The sequence below is a fragment of the Pelodiscus sinensis genome, chromosome 6 (assembly GCF_049634645.1).
Source record: "Pelodiscus sinensis isolate JC-2024 chromosome 6, ASM4963464v1, whole genome shotgun sequence".
NCBI classification, from domain to species: domain Eukaryota; kingdom Metazoa; phylum Chordata; order Testudines; family Trionychidae; genus Pelodiscus; species Pelodiscus sinensis.
Genome location: NC_134716.1, coordinates 89169067 through 89183912, shown reverse-complemented (window position 1 = coordinate 89183912; position 14846 = coordinate 89169067). Strand labels below are relative to the sequence as shown.

Genomic DNA, 14846 nt, shown 5'->3' with positions numbered 1-14846 from the left:
CGGTCTGTTACTTTGCTTTATAGCAAAGGCTATAAAAGAGTGTTTTCCTCTTGAATTTTAGAGCTGTCGGGGGAATTTAATGGGATTGCATAATGTATTAGAGCTTTTGCTTTGTATTCTAGTATTTATGCATGTATTGTATTTTATTATATATATATATATATATATATATATATATATATATATATATATATATATATATATATATATATATATATATACACACATTCTGTTCAACTTTGTAGAATTTCATGGACTCTTAAAAAAAAAAAAAAAAAAAAAAGTGGCCTAATGTGGTAAAAATGTCTGCAAACACAAGGTAAAACCCTGTCATTCTAAGGACATTATATATACTGTTCTTTCTGGTGCATTGGATCAGATGCAGAGTTAAGCTAGCACTTTTGATGGTGTGGTGGACTACGGCTCACTAACTGGCTACCCCAGATATGATTTTACATATTTGTAGTGCATGGTGATGTCCAAATGATTCCATAGAGCATTCCTGGATGTTCACCTGTGGCTCATGCCCTGGGGAATAGTCCCTCAAATATCTCTCCCTCCCACATATCATCATGGTGAAGTCGTGGGGGTGTTAGGTACTGGAAGACCACAGCAATGGTAATGATCTTAAACTATTCTCAGACTTCTGCAACATTACATGATATGCTGCTTCAAAGTTGAGTTCCATTTATGTTAAGGAAATCTTTCATATCTCGTAACAGATGACCTGATGATGGGGATCGCAAGTTATAACTGTGGCGGGGGAGGATTGCCTTACGAAGGAATCTGAGATTGCTTGGAATTTTTACTCTGTGAAAAATTCTATTTTGCTAATCCCCAGGAAAGATCCAAATCAGATCAACAATAAACCAGCTTCTGCACTAACAGCAAGGTGCTTTTTGGTGTGTGAGATGATAGTGAGCACCTTTCAGCATAGTTCTATGGCAGTTTACATTGTAACTGTTATATGGCAACTAACCTTTTAACTTCAACACAAATGCTTTTTCTGTGTGAAAAAGTACTGCATTCATCTGTTATAAAGTGTGTGTTTGTGTGTTTTTCCTCTGCTTTGTCAGCCATTTTGAGCAGAATGATCAGGAAAAAGGGAGGGTAGGATAATAGTAGTTGGGGTGGGGGCTGAAGGAGGGAGCATTGATGGCACTGCATCCATAAAATCTAGGAAGCAGAATGCACCAGTTACAAATAACAGATTCTTTTAATTTGCAACTACATGAGAAATTTTGAGTTTCAAAATTAATGGAGCACATACATATTCTTTAAGGCTTTACTTAAAATCCAAATAAATCCAAGCATAAGCATAATTATGCAAAAACATGCCTATAACAAAATACCCTCCAGATCATGCATACTTATAGTCTTAGGATAGTAAAAGATAAAGCAACCCCCGATGCTGAGATCTTTTCTTCTGTCTTAGTCTTATGCAGATTGGTAAAAACAAAGTTTACACAGGTAAGTGCAGATCACCCTAAGAGCTCTTGTTCATACTCAAGCTTCTACCATTTGGTTGTCCCTCATCCCTGAGGTTTCAACTAGGGTTTGGCTGCATCTTTTCATGGCCTATTTTCTTGCATCTGAAATCATAAGTGATTTAGGTCTCACCTGTGGCCTATGTTTGCTATTTTGGGGGACCATAATTAAGGTTTCTGATTGCTAGCATAAACTATTTGCATCATGTTTCCCAATATGTAAATACAGTTTCTTTATGATTATATGTGCCTCCAAATTTTCTAGAAATCCAGTGTTTTAAGCCTCTGTGTTGTACTTTATCACAGGCGACATAGTGCAGAATCTTATTACCTTAATCAAAGCATTTTTACTAAGCTTTCTGCTGAGCTTTGTTCTGGGCTTCGCTTACTTCTCAGCCTGTTGCTAAGCGTGAATACTCATGTTGTATGCCCTTCTCTGTTCATTTCAGCTGTTTTTACAAAAGCAGTCTTGCTTTTGTCATGGGCCATAGGCCAACAACCCATAGCTGACATGGCAACGAGGGTTATAATAAGGAAAATGTCTGTCTCCATTTTACCAGCCTGAGATGCTGCATCCTCCTTGCTTCCTTGGTGTAGAACAGTGGTTTTCAAACTTGTTGGGCTCTGGAGCCCTTTACAAGCATAAAAATGTATGCGGAGCCCCAGCAGTCCACTGATTGTATGTGTTGTACCTATCGATGTTTCCAGTTTGTCAACCTCACGGAGCCCCTGGAGATGTCTCGTGGAGCCCGGGGGCTCTGTGGAGCACAGTTTGAGAAACTCTGGTGTAGAAGAACTCTATTACACTATGCTGTTCTGGAACAAGGTAAAAGATCTTGTCAGCTGGAACCTAGCCTCCTCCCCGCCTCCCCATCTCTCTCTTTATTGGCTTCTGGGGCGGGCTTGGGTCAAGCCTTCAGACATCCAAGTTCTGAACCCACAAACATCCCAGCACCCTAAATGAGTCATATCCGAAGTGGGTCATTGTGTTTGTGTGGCTGCTCAGAACACATTCCATTTCATTGTAAAATGGGCATATCGCCAGGACAGTACCAGATTTCTTCCTTTTATGCCTAATCTTCTGGTAGCTCAACCTCTTTATTTTCTCCTGGTGCTGTTGTCTAGTCCACTTGATCCTGTGATCATCCAGCAGTTGATGAATTGCCATCACACAGTTCAGTGTTCCTCTTTGTAGTGTTAAAAGTTGTGAGTTTTGTTCATTTCAGCCCAACACCAAGATTCCAGTGTGTTTATGCAGACAGGTGGTCTCCTGCCGATATATGGGCTTCTTGAAGGCCGCTGTGATGATGATTCTAGCACCAGAGAGGAGTGAAGTTTAAGAAATTGCAAGCAGTATGGACCATGGATACTGAGCAGTAGAGATATGAAGGTACACCACTTCTAGGCCGGTGTCAGAGCATAGGTGATGGCAAGAGTATATGTCCAGTGGGTTTATGAGAGAAGATTAGCAGACCAGGATAGCTTGTTTATTATGGTGAAACATTTTCTCTGCATTAATTTTGTAGCAGTAACAGAGGTCAACAGCTACCTCACGGTCTGCCCTATAACTTAGAATGCAGTGGCAGCCACTGCTAGCGGCCCTGAGAACAGCATGTAGATGTGTGAATGACAAAAACAGTGGTAAGGGGCTTCTGCACAGGGTTGGCAGGCAGTGAAGACAATGCCTGTGTAAACTTCCTATGATATCATATTAGGAATGAAACTAAAATAAATCGGGGTGTTTTTATACAACTGTATCTTGTTTAGTAGATGTATATTAGGAGGTCTGTGCCAGTACAGCTACGTTGGAATTCTATGCCTCAAAGTGCTCCTTGTGGACACGAAGCACTGTATTGCTAAAACTGCACTCGGATGAGAGTAGTTATTCCAGCCCCATCCTGAAAAAATAAGCTATACCAGTAAAAGCGCAGTTTTGCTGGTATAATTACATTTGCATTAGGGCCATTCATCAGCATAGGCATGTCAGTCAGAGATCACACTCCTCACCAACCTAGCTCTGATGGGGAAGGTTTCAAGTATAGGCCTGTCTGTAACCCCTCATCATGCCAAAATAGCCTTACTTATATATCAGCATCCTTAGAGTGACCCTGAGAATAATGTTCGTTTATAAAACCACACTATTTAATAATAACTATTGTAGAATCCTTCGGTCATTTACTCCTTTAAAATTCCGCATTATGAAAAATGGTAATCTTTTCTGAGTAACTAGATGTTTAGAACCTGGATTGTTATCTTTTTAAGACTCTTATACAAGAAATGAAGATGTTAAAATAGCCTGATCATTTTTCACTGCAAGCATATAGATTCCTTAAAATCTATGTCTAGCAATTGAGCTTTCAAATGAGAGATTTATTTGAAAGGTTAATAGTTATTTTCAGATCAAAATAGGCAGAATAACGTGGGGATTCGGTCCATGTGTGTAAACTGACTAGATCAAGGGTGGGCAATAATTTTTGATGGGAGGCCACTTCAAGATTTTGGAAAGTAGTCATGGGCCACACTCTTTCATGATAATGGAGGAGATGAGGGGTCTGGGCTGGAGGTTGGGTGCAGAAGAGAGCTTGGGGTAAACGATTGGGGTGCAGGAGGGAGAGTGGAGTCTGGGAGGGATTTTGGATGGAGGCAGTTGTGACCTACGGCAGGAGACTGGGGTGCAGGAGTTTGGGGTTGTGACTTAGAGTAGGAGGGGATTGTGATCTGGGGCAGGGGATTGGGATGCCAGATCTAGGAGATGATATGGGTGCAGCAGGGAGGCAGAGGGTTTGGGTATGTCAAGTGGAGGGGTAGAGGGTTGGGGAAAGTAGGGACTCGGGTGCCAGAGGCAGGCTCTAGCCAGGAGACTCACCAGACAGCAGCCCAACCAGCCTGCCTACCTGCAGAGCTAAATGTTTGCAGAACTTAAGTTTCTCAGACAGCCAGACAGCCTGTCTGCCTCGCACCTGCACAGGCTGCAGGGCCATGTGCTTGTATGAATAACTGAGCTGGTTTCTCGCCAATGGGATTGTTCTTAGGGCAGGGGTAGTGCCTGAAGCCTTCACCTACTCCCCTCTGGGATCACAGTTTTGAAGTGGCCCTGCAGCTGCTTTTCTGAGCAGTCTGCGGGGCAAACAGGGGAGCCTGCCTGGTGCTCTCTGCTGCGTCCGCGAGCCAGATCCGGTAGGTTGGTGGGCCAAATGTGGCCTTCAGGCTGTATTTTGCCCAGGCCCGGACTAGATAATAAACAGTCTTGTGTCAGGATATGTGTAAATTGGTAGAACAATCATTTTTCTCAATGATCACCCATTAAGAATGGGTAAATCATATAGTCAGTTTGCCTCATATGACTAAAATTGAGACTTAAAAATAACTAATCATTTTGCAGCACCTTAGAGACTACCAAAAATGTAGATGGTATTAGGTACTGCAAGACTATTCATTATTTTTAACATTTTTTTCATTTAGACTAACACAACTATCCCTCTGAAACTTTTAAAATTGAGACTGTTAGCTCATTTGAGTTCAGCTGAGTAATTTTGGCTTATGATTGAATGTTGGAATATTAGTTTGCACATGTTAGCTATTGCTTATAGAAATGTCTTAAGTCAATCAATGCCAGGGATTAGAACAGTCAGTGCTGATCCTGCACTCTTAGCTTTGTTCATATTGGTAAATGAATGATGTTTGAGATGCTGACTACAGACCAGGCATACTTGCCTGTTAACTCTATAGAGAAGGAAAGAAATATTTATCACTCTGTGCACGTCCCTCTCCTCTTGTTTCTATATGGAGGAAGAGAAAACTGCCACTTCTCCCTACCTCTGACTAGGTCATAGGTTCCCAAACTGGGGGACGTGAAGTGACCCAGCTTCCCCCATTAATCATCCTCTCCCCATCTCTCCCCCCAAGAAAGAGCCCGGTCTGTCCGATGATAAAATTCAGAAAATAACGTGTGAAATGTCCCATATTTTCTGTTTTTCCTGGTTTGGGCATTTACCGGAACACGTGCAGCTCGGGCTAGGTGGGGTGGGGGAAGGATGGAGCATCCTGGGCAGACTTCAAAATGGCTGCCTTAAAAGGGCAATGCCTCTGCTCTGCTCTTAAAAGGGTCAACAACTTTTCCCCTGGAGTACCGGCACCTTTTTTTTACACTGGTCCCGGGAATTAAAGGGGTTGCGACTGTTTATTGGCCCCGGTCAGTTCCTTTTTTTTTTTTTTCCTCCACAAGCTTTGCTGCTATTTTTGTTTTTGTTTTTGTTTTTTTTGGGGCCGGGGGGGGGGAGGGGGGGGGGTCAGTGCATGAGGGTTTCTCAAAAATCAAAAAGGGGGTCTGATGCCGAAAAGTTTGGGAACCACTGGACTACGTATAGGTATAGCTTTTTTTTGTCCACAGTGGGATGAAGAGATAATAACTTTTGTCTTGTTAATGCATGTCTTCCCCACACACCTTTCCTCATAACTTTGAGAGAAGAATTATAGAAACCATTGTAGAAGCCAGCATGAGGATCTCCCCTGCTTTTGTCTAGCTCTATTTCTTTTTTCTTATGGGGGGTGGGGGGAAGGGCACTACATTAGTTTCTGAGTACTGTATACAAATGTATGATATTATTCCCAGTGTTCTGTGAGACATAGAAGTATTATTAGCCCCATTTCACAGATGGGCACAGGGGAATTAAATGACATGATCACACACAGAATCTGTGGCAGAATCAGGAACAGAACCTGTGGTCCTTTAACCACAAGTTAATCTTGAATGAAGTGCAACTTAATCTTCCTTTCTAAGGCTTTCTCCTACATCATGTTTTATATTCACTTACTCCAACCGTGTTTTCCTTGTATCCATTCAGGTTTTTAAGTCCCAGTTTGAGAGAGCCCTGCTGGGGATGATTTAATTGGTATTGGCGGGATGGACTGAATGACCTCCTGAAGTCTCTGTTAATCCCATGATTCTATGATTGTATCTGAAGATTGTTCGTTCTCATTTCAATGTTTTTGGACAAATAAACTGTTCTATAAATTCTTTTTATCTCCTGTGATGCTGTTTCACTGATGCATCAGATGAACCTGTTATATTTGGTACATGCGACTGGAGACAGTGGCACATTTTGGCATCAGTTGAGATGTGAGCTAATTATTAGTCCTTTTTTTTTTTAAGGAAAAAATTGGACCTCATACAGTGATGTGCTCAGTTATCCCCTATAACTGTTACTTTAAATATCCATCCTCTGAATCAGGAAGATTCAGTAACTCCAGCTTTCTTCTTATTGGCCCTAAATATATTTGGGGTTATTTGAAAATTCAGATTACAGGACATGAGTTTTAGACAGGATTTTTGTACGTTTTTGAGTAGGAGAGTCGTTTAAAGGTGACTTGTACACATTTAAGACTGTATTGACTATAAAGCAAAGTGCTCAGTGCTCGAAATTCAAAGTGTGGTGGAGACAGACATTTCCCATAATATTTCTTAAGCATTGTTTTCCTCTGTCTCAAAGTTCCAATTTGCCAGCTCCTACTGCACAGGATACTCCATCATGCTATTCTGTTGACAGCAGAATCAACTGAATCAATCACTGAAGTTAGCCGGAACACGAACCCAAACTAGGGCAGGGGAGAATCAGGGAAATACTGCTGTTCTAGTAACTTCATACATAGCACCCTTGGTTCCTGGGTAGTTAATAACCTTTTTGTGCTTTTTGCAGTAAAATCAGATTTTTTTTTAAGAAATCATGTTTTTCCAACAATCCAGACCGAACACAATCAGTCCCTGCCAATTCCCGTGCTCCAGCAGATGTCTGTGGTAGATGTGAAGTCTTAATTACAGCATAGGTTAGCTGTCATGTGGGATGGGTACCAAGGTGTATGTAAATTAGAAATTTTTTTCTGTTCGGCACTTTAGAATATAACTGTATAGCTGAGGCATTTTTCCTCCTTAGAACAACCTTTTATGTACTTGAAAACTGTTGTCATGTCCCCTTTGTCTTCTATTTCCCAAACTAAACAAACCCAGTTCTTTCAGTCTTCCCACCTAGGTCACATTTTCTAGACTTTTAATCATTTTTGGTGTTCTTCTCTGGACTTTCTCGAGTTTATCCACATCTTTTCTGAAATGTGGCACCTTGAACTGGACACACTAGTCCAGTGAGGCCTAATCAGTGCAGAGGTGAGAGGAAGAATTATTTCTCATGTCTTGCTTACAACACTCCTGCTAAGGCATCCCAGAACAATGCTTGCTTTTTTTGCAACGGTGTTACACTGTGGACTCATATTTAGCTTGTGGTTCACTGTGACCCCTAGAGCTCTTTACCTCTGCTAGGCTACCATTTCCCATTTTGCCTTTGTGCAACTGATTGTTCCTTCCTAAGTGGAAGGAACTTTTCATTTGTCCTTATTGAATTCATCCTATTGATTTCAGACTATTTCTCCAGCTGACTTTGAATTCCAATCCTATCCTCCAAAGCATTTGCAACCTCTCCTGACTTGGTATCATCCATAGACTTTTTAAGCACACTCTCTATGCCAATATCTAATTCATTGATGAAGATAATGATCAGAACTAATCCTTAGAATAGATCCCTGCAGAACTCCATTTGTTATGCCCTTCCAGGATGACCATGAACCAATAATAACTACTCTCTAGGCATGGTAATCCAACCAGTTATGTATGCACCTAATAATAATTGAATCCCATCTCCAGGTCAGAACAAATTTATACTAGCTTAGATACATGGTTGACTGAACTATATAGAGGAAGAAAGTAAAATGGCCTTGCCTGATTCATATGCATATTGTCTGCTCAATACATATTTAGGTTTTAGTTAATGTTTGAGAGACTTTTCATAAATCATAATCGCTTATGAATGAATACCGATTCAGTGACTTTATACAAAATGATAGTCCCTTTTGTCAAATACGTTTAGCTTGATTAAGATATAATACAATAAAAAAAAGTAGGGTAATTTGAATTTTGAATGGTATATTACATCTATTTAGAGTAATAATATTGACACGATTATAAATATCAATGGATATTGTTAGAAATTTAGCAGACATATATTCTACACAAACACCACTTCCATTTTGTTTTAAAAGTTTGTTAGGATACATTGTTTCTCTCACAATTTCATGTTTTAATTCATTAAAGACGAGTAATGAGTGAGTGGTACATCAACAGTATCAACCACTAGAGGGAGGAAAAGGTCAAACATTGCAATAGGGCAAAATGAAATGTCCTTGATTCATGGGTTTTTAAACCAGAAAATATTGATGAAAGGGATCTTATCACTAATGGTTTTAATACCATTAGGATAATCAAGTCTCGTGCATAATATAGGTCAAAGAACATTAGCCAATAACTTCTATTTGAACTGTAGCATATCTTTTAGAAAGATATCCAACTTCGATTTAAGACTCCAGATGCTAGAGAATCTACAACATGCCTTGGCAAGTTGTTCTACTGGGTCATTAACGTTGTTTTAAAAATAATCATCTTTCTAGTCTTGTCTTTGGTACCCTCTAGATATATTTTGTTTACAGTTACATTGAGATTTACCAATTAAATGATTTTTAATTCATTTACACTGGGATCATCTTAATGCAGGGGTGGGCAATCATTTTTGCCTGGGAGCCACTTCAAAAATTTTTGAAGTAGACCCAGGCCACCCTGAAAAGGGTAGAGTCTAAACAGGAAGGGGCAGGGCTACCCCCAGGCCATGATTGGTCTGGGGGTGGGGGAGCCCCTTTGTCCCCCCTTCCCACTAGGCACCCATGCCCTGGAAGAGGCTTGGCATGCTCCCTCACCCCCAGGTCAATCAAGGCCTGGGGGCGGGGAAGCGCCCAAAGCCTCCTTCCTCCCTGCAAGAAGCACGTGGCACTCTGAAGTGCGGCGGGCTACTTGCAGCGTTGGGCCAGAATGAAGGAAGCTTTGTGCGCTCCCCCGCCCCCAGCCACTTAAGGCCTGGGGGGCGGGGAGCACCTGAAACCTTCTCCATTCTGCTCCCGCCCTGCAAGCAGCATGTGACGCCATGTGCTGCTCACAGGGTAGGGGCAGAGCGGAGAAGGCTTCCGGTGCTTCCCCACCCCCAGGCCTTAATTGGCTTGGGAGCAGGTGAGCAGCAGGGCCTACGTGGGCTGGATCCACCTGCTTGGCAGGCTGGATCCAACCCATGGAGGCCTTTTTGCCCACCCCTGCCCTAATGCCATGTGGAAAGGTAAAATGCTTTACAGAAGGCTAAGTAGTTTCTTTATCATGCAAACTTGTAATTTCATGAAAAAAAACATACCAGATACGTCTGACAAGACCAGTTTTTCATAAAACGTGAATATTTTACTGATTGTGTGCCTTTCAATTTGCTTGGGCTCACTGTTAATTAGCCTACAGTTTTCTGACTCATTCTGTTTATCCTGCTTTAAATATTGCCATGACATCCCCTGGAACTTCTTAAATTTTCCAAGGTTTGTTGAAAATCTATATTAATTTCAATTATATACCCTGTTTGCTGATGGAATAGGAAATATTTCTTTGTCACTTTAAGATATAAATATATCATCCTTCATCTTTCCTAATAGAACAGAAATATGTATTGAATCCTCCTACTTTTTCTGTATGATGATAGAGAATTGTACCATCCTTATCTAATATTAGGCCTATACTTCTCTCAGGATTTAATTGATTTCTGATGAATTTCAATAATTCTTTCTTATTTTCTTTAACCCTACTAGCCACAGACTTATTACAATGCATTTTTAATGCCTGCTTGTCTGGATTTAGCCATTTAGTTTTCAATATCTAAATCAACACTGGAAACTAGTTGGAGCTTTTGCACGCTTCATTGTAAGGAAATATTTCTCAGCTAAAGCTTATCTTTGTATGCTTATTTTTGGTTACTTAGTTTTCTTCAAAGGAACAATTGGTTACTTGCCTTGGAATCTTCACTGTCTTCAGGGTGACATTTTAGTGCCTCATCTACATATATGGAATGAAATAGAATAATCTTTTTTTCCTGCTATGTTTTGTACTTTTTTGCTTAAATAGAAAATGTCATCTTTTTATAATCTGTCATCTTAATAAAGCATTTTATAAGTAACAAAGTAGCTCTAGTTTCTGGTGGTTTTCAGTATGATTTTCCAGGGGATGAGACAATATTGGTTGATTGATCTTAAATGTGTATTTTCTTGTTTGCAAATATTTTGGTTGTTTTTTTTAATGTGGAAACATGACCTGAAATTTTCAGGCTTTCAATCAAAAAAATTTCAAGTTTTCTAAAGGCTATTTCCCCCCAAGTGTATAGATTCTTTCCAACTTAATTCCAAGCTGATGAACTCTATTATGAGAGAATGTATGTTGTAATATATTGATAAATATGCATTCAGTACCATCTCAGGTGTTTGTTCCTGATAACTGTGTCAGTTCTGTACTAAGTTCTACCATGTCACATACAGCAACAAATGGAGTGAATGTTGTCTGTGGATACTAAGGATGTCAAACTGTAGTTGACTACATGATTAAGCAGTAAGCCTGGGCTTATCGGTTAATTCTATCAACCCCACGCATTGCCCCCTTGTAATGGACAGGAGGAGAGCTGGTCAGCATCCAGTGACTAAGGGGTTAAACTCAGGTAGCTAGCAAAGTTGTTGGCCAGGCAGCTAGGAGAACCAATCAAGATAGAAGGCTGAAATTATGAAATTTGAATTGTATAAGATTCCTTTCCTGCGTTCTTCGTGTGGGAGAGAGAAACCAGGAGTTGAGAGAAACAGAATGATTTAAATCCAGGCAGGACTACCATGCCTCCAAGGAATTTGGGGCATGGAAATGGACTGAATAAAGAGAAGATTGGGAGTAAGTAAAGGGAAAAGTGAATATACAGCCTCTCTCCGAGTTATGAACAAGTTACGGACAAAACACTTGGCCGTAACTTGAGCTGTTCGTAACTCGGACCCCATTGAGTTACACGCGACCGTGCTGTTCGTAAGTGCGGGTCACGTTTGTAACTCAGGGACTGCCTTTACAACCGCTCCATGGGAGCTTTGGTCGTAAGTTGACCGTTCGCAACTCGGGGGAGCAGCTGTACTCACATTCAGGATAGGTTATTTTGTGGTTTGGTTTGAACTGCTCTGTGTGACTCTATTCCTCCTCTCCCCATTTACCATCTAGCATTGTGCCCAGAGACTTTTCTTTATGCTTTAAATTGTTTTCCTTAGTTGTTCTGTAACATCTAGCAACCAAGTATTATTTATCAAGTATATATTTTGTTTTGTAATAAAAATAACTTTATTTTAAGGTGATGATTTGATTCTTGTGTCCTGGAAGGTCGGTCTGTCTGTGTGTATCTGCATACCTCAGACTGAGAGGCCAGCTACTAGAGACTGCAACTTGTTTTCCTCTTTTCTTTTGTCAAGCTCTGTTAGGGCAAAAGAGCTTGGGGTACTCCTGGGGGTGGATTCAAGTGTTTACCCCTGGTTTTTTTGAGGGATAAAAATCACTTGATGATGGCAGCAATTCCCCAAAATCTGTGTATTATGATTCTGGGGGGAAGTTTTTGTAACCAGTGTCTGTAGAGGCAAAGGTGGTGTTTTTTTGCGGGAGAGAGAGTTAAGCTCTTTGAGAGCCACCATCTTCTGCACTTAGAATGCCAGAGTGGAGGAAAGCCCTGACCCCCCTCCGCTGCCTCTGTATCAGAGGCAGCAAGGGTGGGGAGGCAGAAGTCGATATGCACAGGGAGCCAGATTTTAAGCCAGCCCTCTGTGAGTGCCATCTTCCACAGAGCTGCCTCCCACTCACCTTCTGAGCTGGGACGTGTAGCCTGGGCAAGATCTCTAGTGAAACTTAGGTGGGTGAGGCTCGCCAATCTGATCAGAAGTGCAAAGTTCGTCCTCTCTGTTCCAGATTACAATGAGGTGGAACCATAAGATTCCCCCTTGTGAGGGTCAGCAGACATTTTCTTAGGTTACATCTCAGAACAGCCAAGAAAAAGCGGGAACTTGCGGTTTTGTCCAGGAAATCTGGCATATGATTTTATATGGAACTAGTTAATGCTAGTTGGCAGATTTTTCTATTGGTTCTGATCAAAATTAAGAAATAATCTGTCACGCAAAACCTCTTGCATAACTCATCTCTTGGAAAATAACAGAAAAATAAATCTTAACTTGTCACCATATACATAAAAATTTGCTAAAGCTGAATCAGAGAGAGGAAAATAACCCTGTAGGCCTTTTGCATTATTAGCTACCAATATATTTTTTTAAAGATCGAATTTGGCAGGCTACAGTTGACTTCTGAGCTGGGTAGCTGGAGAGCAATGACTGTTGGTTGGGCACCCAGCTCTGAAGAGACTTCCTTGCCAGCAGCAATGTAGAAATAAGGGTGACAATATCATATTTTTCCATCTTTACTTCTGAGCTGCTGCTTGTGGTGTCTCTGATTTCAGAGCTGGGCTACCAGCCAGCAGCTGCCACGTTCCACGTTATAATAAACCTGCCATGTGAGCTCTCCACCTCATCTCTGTGGCAAGCCAGGCCAAAAGAACTCTTTCACATCAGTGATAGATATTGTCTGTTGTTCTTTAAACTTCCCAGCATTGCACTGCCACTGGGGAGCAATAATGGGAAAACTGGTATAGACAGACTCCCTCCCCTGACTTTTATCAGTAGTCTCCTAATTCCTCTCAAAGCAGGCAATGTTACCATTTCTTGCAATAGTTAGTGTTTTTTCTTAAATCTTACAGCTTCTGGATTCTTATGGTTACATGAGAACCTCAGATTTCCCTTGAATATTATTAAAAAAGTAAATGTCTAGCCCTAAGAGTTGCAAAGCAAAGTCTGCTCATGTGACCTGTGTGTGACTGAATAATTCCAATTGTATAATTTTTTTACACCTCATGATTTTTGTTTGTCTTCATTCAAGATTTTTAATCACTTGGGATTGGCAATGGTGAGCAGATTGAAACATCACTGTTGTATAAAAATGAACTGATGATGGCAGACAGTTAACATGTGTACGGTTGCCAGTACAGAAATGAGAAATGTAAAGAAAATTGTTAGTGTAGACAGGGCCCTGGAGCAGAGCTGGACAAAAGGGACTCTGAGGACCAGATCTGGCCTGCCAAGTGGGTGGATCCAGCCCACAGATGCTCTACCACTCCCCTGCTATCAGGTCAATAAGGACCTGGGGGTGGGAGGGGCACACAGTCTCTCGCTCCCTGCCTCTGCCCTGCAAGTGCCTCATGCCCCTTGCAGGGTGGGGGCAGTGAGCGAGAGACTTCGCACACTGCTCCCACCCCCTGGCTCTGTTTGGCCTGGGAGCAAGGTAGTGCGTGAAGTCTCCTCCTGCTGTGCAAGGGGTGCACAGCGATTTCACTCTAAGTGCTGTGTGCCCATTGCAGGGTGGGGGCAGGGAGCAAGAGACTTTGCGCACTCCTTCCACTTCCAGGCCCTGATTGGCCTGAGGGTGGGAGGAGCTTGCGAAGTTTCCTCCTGCCGTGCAAGGGGGGGCGGGTGCCACGAAGGGACCGCCAGCTGTTCTGAACAGCTGGTGGTTCTGTCTAGGCAGGGAATGGGGGCAAAGACTTCATGTGTTTTCCCAGGCTCAGGCCAATCGGGGTCTGTGGGAAGGGGATCACAGAAGTTTCCTGGCACCACCTTTTCCACCAGAAGCCCCGCCCCTTCCAGAGCACCCTGGAGTCACTTAAAAAATTAGTGAAGTGGCCCCCTCATCTAAAATTATTACCCACCCCTGCGCTGGAGGATAACAGAGATTTGGGGTGGTATCAGAATTAAAGAATTAATGAATGGGAAGTAGGAAAACCAACACAGACGGACTGAAAATGAACAGCAATAAACAGTTCAGAAAAATCAGGAAATTTGTAAAATCCCAAATGGAGGGTAGGTAATAGGGCCAGGAGAGGAAGACGTAAAGCAGGATGTAGTTGTATCAAAAGGGCTGTGAACCATATGAAAACACTGAGAGGGAACTGGCCATTAAATCCTTTTTTTCTTCTTCCTACTGCAATATGTCTGTTTTTCATGTCAAAAGAGGAGATGGTAGATAATGTGGATTGACGCCAGTACCATTTCCTATCCTGAAGCTCCACATCCACCCCCATTACAGGTGTGATAGCTTTTTGTGTTACACCAGTTTTTTATGTAGTTGCAGGCAGCCAAGCTGAAAATAATTATAGGTATCTAATATCAGACTTGTTAGGACAGACTTAAATCTATATGCATCAGTGTGGTTGTTGATTGAACGTACAATATACATGGCTTGTATTTTGGTAGAATAGACAATGTGTCACTTACCTATGCCAAATTTATGGATCTTTACATTCAGCAAGTGTGTAGTAACTCACTACATTAGGGGGTTATGAATTC

At 41.6% G+C, this 14846-nt stretch overlaps 1 protein-coding gene across 7 annotated transcripts in view; it reads left to right on the top strand.

The window, feature by feature from the left end:
* MAST4 (microtubule associated serine/threonine kinase family member 4) overlaps positions 1-14846 on the top strand; it is a 443735-nt gene that overhangs the window by 254850 nt on the left and 174039 nt on the right. The gene's annotated exons all lie outside the window — the stretch shown is intronic.